This window comes from Triturus cristatus, chromosome 8 (assembly GCF_964204655.1).
Source record: "Triturus cristatus chromosome 8, aTriCri1.1, whole genome shotgun sequence".
NCBI lineage: Eukaryota > Metazoa > Chordata > Amphibia > Caudata > Salamandridae > Triturus > Triturus cristatus.
In genome coordinates, this window is record NC_140591.1 from 736,123,770 (window position 1) to 736,136,175 (window position 12,406).

General features: G+C 41.7%; 8 non-coding genes across 8 annotated transcripts; all 8 read left to right on the forward strand.

Moving 5' to 3' along the window:
• The first annotated feature begins 1,055 nt into the window (after positions 1 to 1,055).
• On the forward strand, positions 1,056 to 1,127 carry TRNAP-UGG (transfer RNA proline (anticodon UGG)). The gene has a single exon. It is a non-coding gene; the product is annotated as a tRNA-Pro (tRNA).
• A 272-nt stretch (positions 1,128 to 1,399) lies between these two features.
• On the forward strand, positions 1,400 to 1,472 carry TRNAV-CAC (transfer RNA valine (anticodon CAC)). Its single transcript has one exon. It is a non-coding gene; the product is annotated as a tRNA-Val (tRNA).
• Positions 1,473 to 3,457: 1,985 nt separating this feature from the next.
• TRNAP-UGG (transfer RNA proline (anticodon UGG)) lies at positions 3,458 to 3,529 on the forward strand. The gene has a single exon. It is a non-coding gene; the product is annotated as a tRNA-Pro (tRNA).
• Positions 3,530 to 3,801: 272 nt separating this feature from the next.
• On the forward strand, positions 3,802 to 3,874 carry TRNAV-CAC (transfer RNA valine (anticodon CAC)). Its single transcript has one exon. It is a non-coding gene; the product is annotated as a tRNA-Val (tRNA).
• Positions 3,875 to 5,854: 1,980 nt separating this feature from the next.
• TRNAP-UGG (transfer RNA proline (anticodon UGG)) lies at positions 5,855 to 5,926 on the forward strand. The gene has a single exon. It is a non-coding gene; the product is annotated as a tRNA-Pro (tRNA).
• A 2,325-nt stretch (positions 5,927 to 8,251) lies between these two features.
• Positions 8,252 to 8,323, forward strand: TRNAP-UGG (transfer RNA proline (anticodon UGG)). The gene has a single exon. It is a non-coding gene; the product is annotated as a tRNA-Pro (tRNA).
• A 2,325-nt stretch (positions 8,324 to 10,648) lies between these two features.
• On the forward strand, positions 10,649 to 10,720 carry TRNAP-UGG (transfer RNA proline (anticodon UGG)). Its single transcript has one exon. It is a non-coding gene; the product is annotated as a tRNA-Pro (tRNA).
• Positions 10,721 to 10,992: 272 nt separating this feature from the next.
• TRNAV-CAC (transfer RNA valine (anticodon CAC)) lies at positions 10,993 to 11,065 on the forward strand. The gene has a single exon. It is a non-coding gene; the product is annotated as a tRNA-Val (tRNA).
• The last annotated feature ends 1,341 nt before the right edge of the window (positions 11,066 to 12,406 follow it).

The following is a 12,406-nucleotide window of genomic DNA, read 5'->3' on the forward strand; positions in this document are numbered from 1 at the left end:
ATCCTTCAGGAGCAGAATGTTCTGATCATCAGCGCTCCAGAATGTAGTGTTTTCTTGGCAAGCATCACATATTGTGATGTGTTAGCTAAAAGTTCCATATCCTAGAGACTGATATATTCCTCTGTACTTGTACCTTGGGGATTCATCAAAACCTGGCATCATAAGCAGCTTTCTACTGCCACAGACTGGACAGCGAAACAATTTAAAATATCCCAGAAAAAGAAAATAAGCATGCTTAATCAGAGCTTTCTGGACAGGAAGGACATTTGAGCAAGTGAGGAATAAGCACTGCTTTTGTTAATTTGCATAGGCAGAATAGAGACTTCTGGGAAAAGGCCGAAATTACAGTCACAGAAAATGGCTGCATCTATAGAGAACGCTAAGAAGTGTTGGCAGCTTTTCCTCTGACCCTGGCCACTTTTACAAGCAATCCTATGATAGTCAGCAGGACCCACCCTAAAAAGGAAGGGGCATCCACTTGGACCCTTTCCACCTTTTCTAAATCTCGCCTGATCGAGCCTGATTGAGCACTGATTGAGCAGATAAGCACATGTCATTCTCATTTCAGAAAGGTATTGGTTAGCTTGCTGCTAGCAGCTCAGTTATGTTATGATGTTAGAGGCTATGCAAGGAATGCTTTAGTCCAGCGATATGCAGTTTTTATTGCGCCTTGCCTTCACCAGGAAGATCTTTAGCTTGAATCTGTGGCCTAGGTATTCACCTTGGTATTTCTTTTGGCACAAAGTGAAGGAGTATTTGAGAGAAAATGCACAATGTGTTTCTTATGTTGTTATGAACAACTTGTTACTCTTTCTCATTAAGCTTCAGCCACTGAAGAAATATATAAATAAGGGCTGACTTCCTGTAAGACGTGTCCAAAGCTGGGACGGAATAAAAGGAGACACTTGTAAATGATAGTGCTATCGTTTGAGAAAGGGTAAGTTGAGACTGACTTTCATGCGTATTCACAGACCAAGCATCATAAAGATACCAGCATGATCTTCATTGCGGGCTTAGAGCCGGTATTAGCTTTTGAGAGGTAAGAGGATTTTGAGGGCTCGTTGGTCTAGGGGTATGATTCTCGCTTTGGGTGCGAGAGGTCCCGGGTTCAAATCCCGGACGAGCCCTTTTCTTGGTACTCTTTTCAAGTTGTTTTGAAGTTTGCGTTTCAAAACCAACATCAATTTTTTCTTTGCAGTAGTGGATAATTCTTTGCTAGAGTCTCATGCTTCAGCCCTGCCCAGTCTGAGCTAATACCAAACATCTGGTCTTGCATGGCATGTACGAGCGTTCAGCTAGGGATGTCGGGCAGGTTGCATGAAAGAAATCTAAAGCCAGAGGCCCATGGAATAGCCAGTTCGGAGCAGTTTCATTACAGAAAAATCAACTGTAGGTATCTGTTTCTGTAGTGTAGTGGTTATCACGTTCGCCTCACACGCGAAAGGTCCCCGGTTCGAAACCGGGCAGAAACAGTTGTTATATTGTGTTGGCTACAATGTTGATAGGTGCCGTTTTGCCATGGAATTGTCCAAGCCCTGAAGATTATTTCATGCAATCTCGTTCCAAGAAAAGAAAGGGAATTCTCTCAAAACACTAAAGTAATCGGCGTGTGGATGTATCTGTTGGTTCTCAGACCTTGCTTTCAAAAGAGCCCTGCAATCGGTTCACTGCTCACCTAGAACAAGCATTAACATGGAGAATTGTTGGCACCAACAGGAATCTTATTTTAGTGGAGTGTTTCTGGCTTTGAGTGCAGAGGCCCTCGGCTCAATTCCAAGATGATCCTTCTCAGGGTGATGATACAAATGCATTGTCACCTTTACGTTTAATGTCAGAATCATTTATTTCCAGTTGGTGGTGTAAGAATGTTTGCAACAGTATGGCGATTTTTCCTAGCCATGCATGAATGAAAGCATATCACTCGCCTTTAGGTGTTTTTCTAATACATTGATATTTGCATCTTCCTTCTTAGCCTGCATGTTTGACTATCTTACAGGCTGCATGTAATAAGTATCACATCAGGGCCCTTCTTCTACTCAATTCACAACTGTTCTATCACGACATAGATAAGAAAGCTGCATCTGCTTTTGTTGTGTAGTGGTAATCAGGTTTACCTGACGTGTGAAAGCCCCATGCTTTGAAAGTACACAGTAACAAAGAAACTGATGACTTTTATAAAAAGGTGTCATGTGTGTCTCTTACTTTGCACAAAAAGTGCCAGAGATGACTTCATTTGCAGTCACTTGAAAAGTAGGGATTCTCCAATAAATGGTAAATGGTTGAAACAAATCTGAAGAAATGCATGACATACCTGTGTGTGTGTGTGTACGCATGTATGTATATATAGGGAGAGAGAGAGCGTCAATATAAACAGACTTTATTTCAATCAAGCTGTCTTTTCTATCCTTCAGGAGCAGAATGTTCTGATCATCAGCGCTCCAGAATGTAGTGTTTTCTTGGCAAGCATCACATATTGTGATGTGTTAGCTAAAAGTTCCATATCCTAGAGACTGATATATTCCTCTGTACTTGTACCTTGGGGATTCATCAAAACCTGGCATCATAAGCAGCTTTCTACTGCCACAGACTGGACAGCGAAACAATTTAAAATATCCCAGAAAAAGAAAATAAGCATGCTTAATCAGAGCTTTCTGGACAGGAAGGACATTTGAGCAAGTGAGGAATAAGCACTGCTTTTGTTAATTTGCATAGGCAGAATAGAGACTTCTGGGAAAAGGCCGAAATTACAGTCACAGAAAATGGCTGCATCTATAGAGAACGCTAAGAAGTGTTGGCAGCTTTTCCTCTGACCCTGGCCACTTTTACAAGCAATCCTATGATAGTCAGCAGGACCCACCCTAAAAAGGAAGGGGCATCCACTTGGACCCTTTCCACCTTTTCTAAATCTCGCCTGATCGAGCCTGATTGAGCACTGATTGAGCAGATAAGCGCATGTCATTCTCATTTCAGAAAGGTATTGGTTAGCTTGCTGCTAGCAGCTCAGTTATGTTATGATGTTAGAGGCTATGCAAGGAATGCTTTAGTCCAGCGATATGCAGTTTTTATTGCGCCTTGCATTCAGCAGGAAGATCTTTAGCTTGAATCTGTGGCCTAGGTATTCACCTTGGTATTTCTTTTGGCACAAAGTGAAGGAGTATTTAAGAGAAAATGCACAATGTGTTTCTTATGTTGTTATGAACAACTTGTTACTCTTTCTCATTAAGCTTCAGCCACTGAAGAAATATATAAATAAGGGCTGACTTCCTGTAAGACGTGTCCAAAGCTGGGACGGAATAAAAGGAGACACTTGTAAATGATAGTGCTATCGTTTGAGAAAGGGTAAGTTGAGACTGACTTTCATGCGTATTCACAGACCAAGCATCATAAAGATACCAGCATGATCTTCATTGCGGGCTTAGAGCCGGTATTAGCTTTTGAGAGGTAAGAGGATTTTGAGGGCTCGTTGGTCTAGGGGTATGATTCTCGCTTTGGGTGCGAGAGGTCCCGGGTTCAAATCCCGGACGAGCCCTTTTCTTGGTACTCTTTTCAAGTTGTTTTGAAGTTTGCGTTTCAAAACCAACATCAATTTTTTCTTTGCAGTAGTGGATAATTCTTTGCTAGAGTCTCATGCTTCAGCCCTGCCCAGTCTGAGCTAATACCAAACATCTGGTCTTGCATGGCATGTCTGAGCGTTCAGCTAGGGATGTCGGGCAGGTTGCATGAAAGAAATCTAAAGCCAGAGGCCCATGGAATAGCCAGTTCGGAGCAGTTTAATTACAGAAAAATCAACTGTAGGTATCTGTTTCTGTAGTGTAGTGGTTATCACGTTCGCCTCACACGCGAAAGGTCCCCGGTTCGAAACCGGGCAGAAACAGTTGTTATATTGTGTTGGCTACAATGTTGATAGGTGCCGTTTTGCCATGGAATTGTCCAAGCCCTGAAGATTATTTCATGCAATCTCGTTCCAAGAAAGGGAATTCTCTCAAAACACTAAAGTAATCGGCGTGTGGATGTATCTGTTGGTTCTCAGACCTTGCTTTCAAAAGAGCCCTGCAATCGGTTCACTGCTCACCTAGAACAAGCATTAACATGGAGAATTGTTGGCACCAACAGGAATCTTATTTTAGTGGAGTGTTTCTGGCTTTGAGTGCAGAGGCCCTCGGCTCAATTCCAAGATGATCCTTCTCAAGGTGATGATACAAATGCATTGTCACCTTTACGTTTAATGTCAGAATCATTTATTTCCAGTTGGTGGTGTAAGAATGTTTGCAACAGTATGGCGATTTTTCCTAGCCATGCATGAATGAAAGCATATCACTCGCCTTTAGGTGTTTTTCTAATACATTGATATTTGCATCTTCCTTCTTAGCCTGCATGTTTGACTATCTTACAGGCTGCATGTAATAAGTATCACATCAGGGCCCTTCTTCTACTCAATTCACAACTGTTCTATCACGACATAGATAAGAAAGCTGCATCTGCTTTTGTTGTGTAGTGGTAATCAGGTTTACCTGACGTGTGAAAGCCCCATGCTTTGAAAGTACACAGTAACAAAGAAACTGATGACTTTTATAAAAAGGTGTCATGTGTGTCTCTTACTTTGCACAAAAAGTGCCAGAGATGACTTCATTTGCAGTCACTTGAAAAGTAGGGATTCTCCAATAAATGGTAAATGGTTGAAACAAATCTGAAGAAATGCATGACATACCTGTGTGTGTGTGTGTACGCATGTATGTATATATAGGGAGAGAGAGAGCGTCAATATAAACAGACTTTATTTCAATCAAGCTGTCTTTTCTATCCTTCAGGAGCAGAATGTTCTGATCATCAGCGCTCCAGAATGTAGTGTTTTCTTGGCAAGCATCACATATTGTGATGTGTTAGCTAAAAGTTCCATATCCTAGAGACTGATATATTCCTCTGTACTTGTACCTTGGGGATTCATCAAAACCTGGCATCATAAGCAGCTTTCTACTGCCACAGACTGGACAGCGAAACAATTTAAAATATCCCAGAAAAAGAAAATAAGCATGCTTAATCAGAGCTTTCTGGACAGGAAGGACATTTGAGCAAGTGAGGAATAAGCACTGCTTTTGTTAATTTGCATAGGCAGAATAGAGACTTCTGGGAAAAGGCCGAAATTACAGTCACAGAAAATGGCTGCATCTATAGAGAACGCTAAGAAGTGTTGGCAGCTTTTCCTCTGACCCTGGCCACTTTTACAAGCAATCCTATGATAGTCAGCAGGACCCACCCTAAAAAGGAAGGGGCATCCACTTGGACCCTTTCCACCTTTTCTAAATCTCGCCTGATCGAGCCTGATTGAGCACTGATTGAGCAGATAAGCACATGTCATTCTCATTTCAGAAAGGTATTGGTTAGCTTGCTGCTAGCAGCTCAGTTATGTTATGATGTTAGAGGCTATGCAAGGAATGCTTTAGTCCAGCGATATGCAGTTTTTATTGCGCCTTGCGTTCACCAGGAAGATCTTTAGCTTGAATCTGTGGCCTAGGTATTCACCTTGGTATTTCTTTTGGCACAAAGTGAAGGAGTATTTGAGAGAAAATGCACAATGTGTTTCTTATGTTGTTATGAACAACTTGTTACTCTTTCTCATTAAGCTTCAGCCACTGAAGAAATATATAAATAAGGGCTGACTTCCTGTAAGACGTGTCCAAAGCTGGGACGGAATAAAAGGAGACACTTGTAAATGATAGTGCTATCGTTTGAGAAAGGGTAAGTTGAGACTGACTTTCATGCGTATTCACAGACCAAGCATCATAAAGATACCAGCATGATCTTCATTGCGGGCTTAGAGCCGGTATTAGCTTTTGAGAGGTAAGAGGATTTTGAGGGCTCGTTGGTCTAGGGGTATGATTCTCGCTTTGGGTGCGAGAGGTCCCGGGTTCAAATCCCGGACGAGCCCTTTTCTTGGTACTCTTTTCAAGTTGTTTTGAAGTTTGCGTTTCAAAACCAACATCAATTTTTTCTTTGCAGTAGTGGATAATTCTTTGCTAGAGTCTCATGCTTCAGCCCTGCCCAGTCTGAGCTAATACCAAACATCTGGTCTTGCATGGCATGTACGAGCGTTCAGCTAGGGATGTCGGGCAGGTTGCATGAAAGAAATCTAAAGCCAGAGGCCCATGGAATAGCCAGTTCGGAGCAGTTTCATTACAGAAAAATCAACTGTAGGTATCTGTTTCTGTAGTGTAGTGGTTATCAAGTTCGCCTCACACGCGAAAGGTCCCCGGTTCGAAACCGGGCAGAAACAGTTGTTATATTGTGTTGGCTACAATGTTGATAGGTGCCGTTTTGCCATGGAATTGTCCAAGCCCTGAAGATTATTTCATGCAATCTCGTTCCAAGAAAGGGAATTCTCTCAAAACACTAAAGTAATCGGCGTGTGGATGTATCTGTTGGTTCTCAGACCTTGCTTTCAAAAGAGCCCTGTAATCGGTTCACTGCTCACCTAGAACAAGCATTAACATGGAGAATTGTTGGCACCAACAGGAATCTTATTTTAGTGGAGTGTTTCTGGCTTTGAGTGCAGAGGCCCTCGGCTCAATTCCAAGATGATCCTTCTCAAGGTGATGATACAAATGCATTCTCACCTTTACGTTTAATGTCAGAATCATTTATTTCCAGTTGGTGGTGTAAGAATGTTTGCAACAGTATGGCGATTTTTCCTAGCCATGCATGAATGAAAGCATATCACTCGCCTTTAGGTGTTTTTCTAATACATTGATATTTGCATCTTCCTTCCTAGCCTGCATGTTTGACTATCTTACAGGCTGCATGTAATAAGTATCACATCAGGGCCCTTCTTCTACTCAATTCACAACTGTTCTATCACGACATAGATAAGAAAGCTGCATCTGCTTTTGTTGTGTAGTGGTAATCAGGTTTACCTGACGTGTGAAAGCCCCATGCTTTGAAAGTACACAGTAACAAAGAAACCGATGACTTTTATAATAAGGTGTCATGTGTGTCTCTTACTTTGCACAAAAAGTGCCAGAGATGACTTCATTTGCAGTCACTTGAAAAGTAGGGATTCTCCAATAAATGGTAAATGGTTGAAACAAATCTGAAGAAATGCATGACATACCTGTGTGTGTGTGTGTATGCATGTATGTATATATAGGGAGAGAGAGAGCGTCAATATAAACAGACTTTATTTCAATCAAGCTGTCTTTTCTATCCTTCAGGAGCAGAATGTTCTGATCATCAGCGCTCCAGAATGTAGTGTTTTCTTGGCAAGCATCACATATTGTGATGTGTTAGCTAAAAGTTCCATATCCTAGAGACTGATATATTCCTCTGTACTTGTACCTTGGGGATTCATCAAAACCTGGCATCATAAGCAGCTTTCTACTGCCACAGACTGGACAGCGAAACAATTTAAAATATCCCAGAAAAAGAAAATAAGCATGCTTAATCAGAGCTTTCTGGACAGGAAGGACATTTGAGCAAGTGAGGAATAAGCACTGCTTTTGTTAATTTGCATAGGCAGAATAGAGACTTCTGGGAAAAGGCCGAAATTACAGTCACAGAAAATGGCTGCATCTATAGAGAACGCTAAGAAGTGTTGGCAGCTTTTCCTCTGACCCTGGCCACTTTTACAAGCAATCCTATGATAGTCAGCAGGACCCACCCTAAAAAGGAAGGGGCATCCACTTGGACCCTTTCCACCTTTTCTAAATCTCGCCTGATCGAGCCTGATTGAGCACTGATTGAGCAGATAAGCACATGTCATTCTCATTTCAGAAAGGTATTGGTTAGCTTGCTGCTAGCAGCTCAGTTATGTTATGATGTTAGAGGCTATGCAAGGAATGCTTTAGTCCAGCGATATGCAGTTTTTATTGCGCCTTGCATTCAGCAGGAAGATCTTTAGCTTGAATCTGTGGCCTAGGTATTCACCTTGGTATTTCTTTTGGCACAAAGTGAAGGAGTATTTGAGAGAAAATGCACAATGTGTTTCTTATGTTGTTATGAACAACTTGTTACTCTTTCTCATTAAGCTTCAGCCACTGCAGAAATATATAAATAAGGGCTGACTTCCTGTAAGACGTGTCCAAAGCTGGGACGGAATAAAAGGAGACACTTGTAAATGATAGTGCTATCGTTTGAGAAAGGGTAAGTTGAGACTGACTTTCATGCGTATTCACAGACCAAGCATCATAAAGATACCAGCATGATCTTCATTGCGGGCTTAGAGCCGGTATTAGCTTTTGAGAGGTAAGAGAATTTTGAGGGCTCGTTGGTCTAGGGGTATGATTCTCGCTTTGGGTGCGAGAGGTCCCGGGTTCAAATCCCGGACGAGCCCTTTTCTTGGTACTCTTTTCAAGTTGTTTTGAAGTTTGCGTTTCAAAACCAACATCAATTTTTTCTTTGCAGTAGTGGATAATTCTTTGCTAGAGTCTCATGCTTCAGCCCTGCCCAGTCTGAGCTAATACCAAACATCTGGTCTTGCATGGCATGTACGAGCGTTCAGCTAGGGATGTCGGGCAGGTTGCATGAAAGAAATCTAAAGCCAGAGGCCCATGGAATAGCCAGTTCGGAGCAGTTTCATTACAGAAAAATCAACTGTAGGTATCTGTTTCTGTAGTGTAGTGGTTATCAAGTTCGCCTCACACGCGAAAGGTCCCCGGTTCGAAACCGGGCAGAAACAGTTGTTATATTGTGTTGGCTACAATGTTGATAGGTGCCGTTTTGCCATGGAATTGTCCAAGCCCTGAAGATTATTTCATGCAATCTCGTTCCAAGAAAGGGAATTCTCTCAAAACACTAAAGTAATCGGCGTGTGGATGTATCTGTTGGTTCTCAGACCTTGCTTTCAAAAGAGCCCTGTAATCGGTTCACTGCTCACCTAGAACAAGCATTAACATGGAGAATTGTTGGCACCAACAGGAATCTTATTTTAGTGGAGTGTTTCTGGCTTTGAGTGCAGAGGCCCTCGGCTCAATTCCAAGATGATCCTTCTCAAGGTGATGATACAAATGCATTCTCACCTTTACGTTTAATGTCAGAATCATTTATTTCCAGTTGGTGGTGTAAGAATGTTTGCAACAGTATGGCGATTTTTCCTAGCCATGCATGAATGAAAGCATATCACTCGCCTTTAGGTGTTTTTCTAATACATTGATATTTGCATCTTCCTTCCTAGCCTGCATGTTTGACTATCTTACAGGCTGCATGTAATAAGTATCACATCAGGGCCCTTCTTCTACTCAATTCACAACTGTTCTATCACGACATAGATAAGAAAGCTGCATCTGCTTTTGTTGTGTAGTGGTAATCAGGTTTACCTGACGTGTGAAAGCCCCATGCTTTGAAAGTACACAGTAACAAAGAAACCGATGACTTTTATAATAAGGTGTCATGTGTGTCTCTTACTTTGCACAAAAAGTGCCAGAGATGACTTCATTTGCAGTCACTTGAAAAGTAGGGATTCTCCAATAAATGGTAAATGGTTGAAACAAATCTGAAGAAATGCATGACATACCTGTGTGTGTGTGTGTATGCATGTATGTATATATAGGGAGAGAGAGAGTGTCAATATAAACAGACTTTATTTCAATCAAGCTGTCTTTTCTATCCTTCAGGAGCAGAATGTTCTGATCATCAGCGCTCCAGAATGTAGTGTTTTCTTGGCAAGCATCACATATTGTGATGTGTTAGCTAAAAGTTCCATATCCTAGAGACTGATATATTCCTCTGTACTTGTACCTTGGGGATTCATCAAAACCTGGCATCATAAGCAGCTTTCTACTGCCACAGACTGGACAGCGAAACAATTTAAAATATCCCAGAAAAAGAAAATAAGCATGCTTAATCAGAGCTTTCTGGACAGGAAGGACATTTGAGCAAGTGAGGAATAAGCACTGCTTTTGTTAATTTGCATAGGCAGAATAGAGACTTCTGGGAAAAGGCCGAAATTACAGTCACAGAAAATGGCTGCATCTATAGAGAACGCTAAGAAGTGTTGGCAGCTTTTCCTCTGACCCTGGCCACTTTTACAAGCAATCCTATGATAGTCAGCAGGACCCACCCTAAAAAGGAAGGGGCATCCACTTGGACCCTTTCCACCTTTTCTAAATCTCGCCTGATCGAGCCTGATTGAGCACTGATTGAGCAGATAGGCACATGTCATTCTCATTTCAGAAAGGTATTGGTTAGCTTGCTGCTAGCAGCTCAGTTATGTTATGATGTTAGAGGCTATGCAAGGAATGCTTTAGTCCAGCGATATGCAGTTTTTAATGCGCCTTGCATTCAGCAGGAAGATCTTTAGCTTGAATCTGTGGCCTAGGTATTCACCTTGGTATTTCTTTTGGCACAAAGTGAAGGAGTATTTAAGAGAAAATGCACAATGTGTTTCTTATGTTGTTATGAACAACTTGTTACTCTTTCTCATTAAGCTTCAGCCACTGAAGAAATATATAAATAAGGGCTGACTTCCTGTAAGACGTGTCCAAAGCTGGGACGGAATAAAAGGAGACACTTGTAAATGATAGTGCTATCGTTTGAGAAAGGGTAAGTTGAGACTGACTTTCATGCGTATTCACAGACCAAGCATCATAAAGATACCAGCATGATCTTCATTGCGGGCTTAGAGCCGGTATTAGCTTTTGAGAGGTAAGAGGATTTTGAGGGCTCGTTGGTCTAGGGGTATGATTCTCGCTTTGGGTGCGAGAGGTCCCGGGTTCAAATCCCGGACGAGCCCTTTTCTTGGTACTCTTTTCAAGTTGTTTTGAAGTTTGCGTTTCAAAACCAACATCAATTTTTTCTTTGCAGTAGTGGATAATTCTTTGCTAGAGTCTCATGCTTCAGCCCTGCCCAGTCTGAGCTAATACCAAACATCTGGTCTTGCATGGCATGTACGAGCGTTCAGCTAGGGATGTCGGGCAGGTTGCATGAAAGAAATCTAAAGCCAGAGGCCCATGGAATAGCCAGTTCGGAGCAGTTTCATTACAGAAAAATCAACTGTAGGTATCTGTTTCTGTAGTGTAGTGGTTATCACGTTCGCCTCACACGCGAAAGGTCCCCGGTTCGAAACCGGGCAGAAACAGTTGTTATATTGTGTTGGCTACAATGTTGATAGGTGCCGTTTTGCCATGGAATTGTCCAAGCCCTGAAGATTATTTCATGCAATCTCGTTCCAAGAAAGGGAATTCTCTCAAAACACTAAAGTAATCGGCGTGTGGATGTATCTGTTGGTTCTCAGACCTTGCTTTCAAAAGAGCCCTGCAATCGGTTCACTGCTCACCTAGAACAAGCATTAACATGGAGAATTGTTGGCACCAACAGGAATCTTATTTTAGTGGAGTGTTTCTGGCTTTGAGTGCAGAGGCCCTCGGCTCAATTCCAAGATGATCCTTCTCAAGGTGATGATACAAATGCATTGTCACCTTTACGTTTAATGTCAGAATCATTTATTTCCAGTTGGTGGTGTAAGAATGTTTGCAACAGTATGGCGATTTTTCCTAGCCATGCATGAATGAAAGCATATCACTCGCCTTTAGGTGTTTTTCTAATACATTGATATTTGCATCTTCCTTCTTAGCCTGCATGTTTGACTATCTTACAGGCTGCATGTAATAAGTATCACATCAGGGCCCTTCTTCTACTCAATTCACAACTGTTCTATCACGACATAGATAAGAAAGCTGCATCTGCTTTTGTTGTGTAGTGGTAATCAGGTTTACCTGACGTGTGAAAGCCCCATGCTTTGAAAGTACACAGTAACAAAGAAACTGATGACTTTTATAAAAAGGTGTCATGTGTGTCTCTTACTTTGCACAAAAAGTGCCAGAGATGACTTCATTTGCAGTCACTTGAAAAGTAGGGATTCTCCAATAAATGGTAAATGGTTGAAACAAATCTGAAGAAATGCATGACATACCTGTGTGTGTGTGTGTACGCATGTATGTATATATAGGGAGAGAGAGAGCGTCAATATAAACAGACTTTATTTCAATCAAGCTGTCTTTTCTATCCTTCAGGAGCAGAATGTTCTGATCATCAGCGCTCCAGAATGTAGTGTTTTCTTGGCAAGCATCACATATTGTGATGTGTTAGCTAAAAGTTCCATATCCTAGAGACTGATATATTCCTCTGTACTTGTACCTTGGGGATTCATCAAAACCTGGCATCATAAGCAGCTTTCTACTGCCACAGACTGGACAGCGAAACAATTTAAAATATCCCAGAAAAAGAAAATAAGCATGCTTAATCAGAGCTTTCTGGACAGGAAGGACATTTGAGCAAGTGAGGAATAAGCACTGCTTTTGTTAATTTGCATAGGCAGAATAGAGACTTCTGGGAAAAGGCCGAAATTACAGTCACAGAAAATGGCTGCATCTATAGAGAACGCTAAGAAGTGTTGGCAGCTTTTCCTCTGACCCTGGCC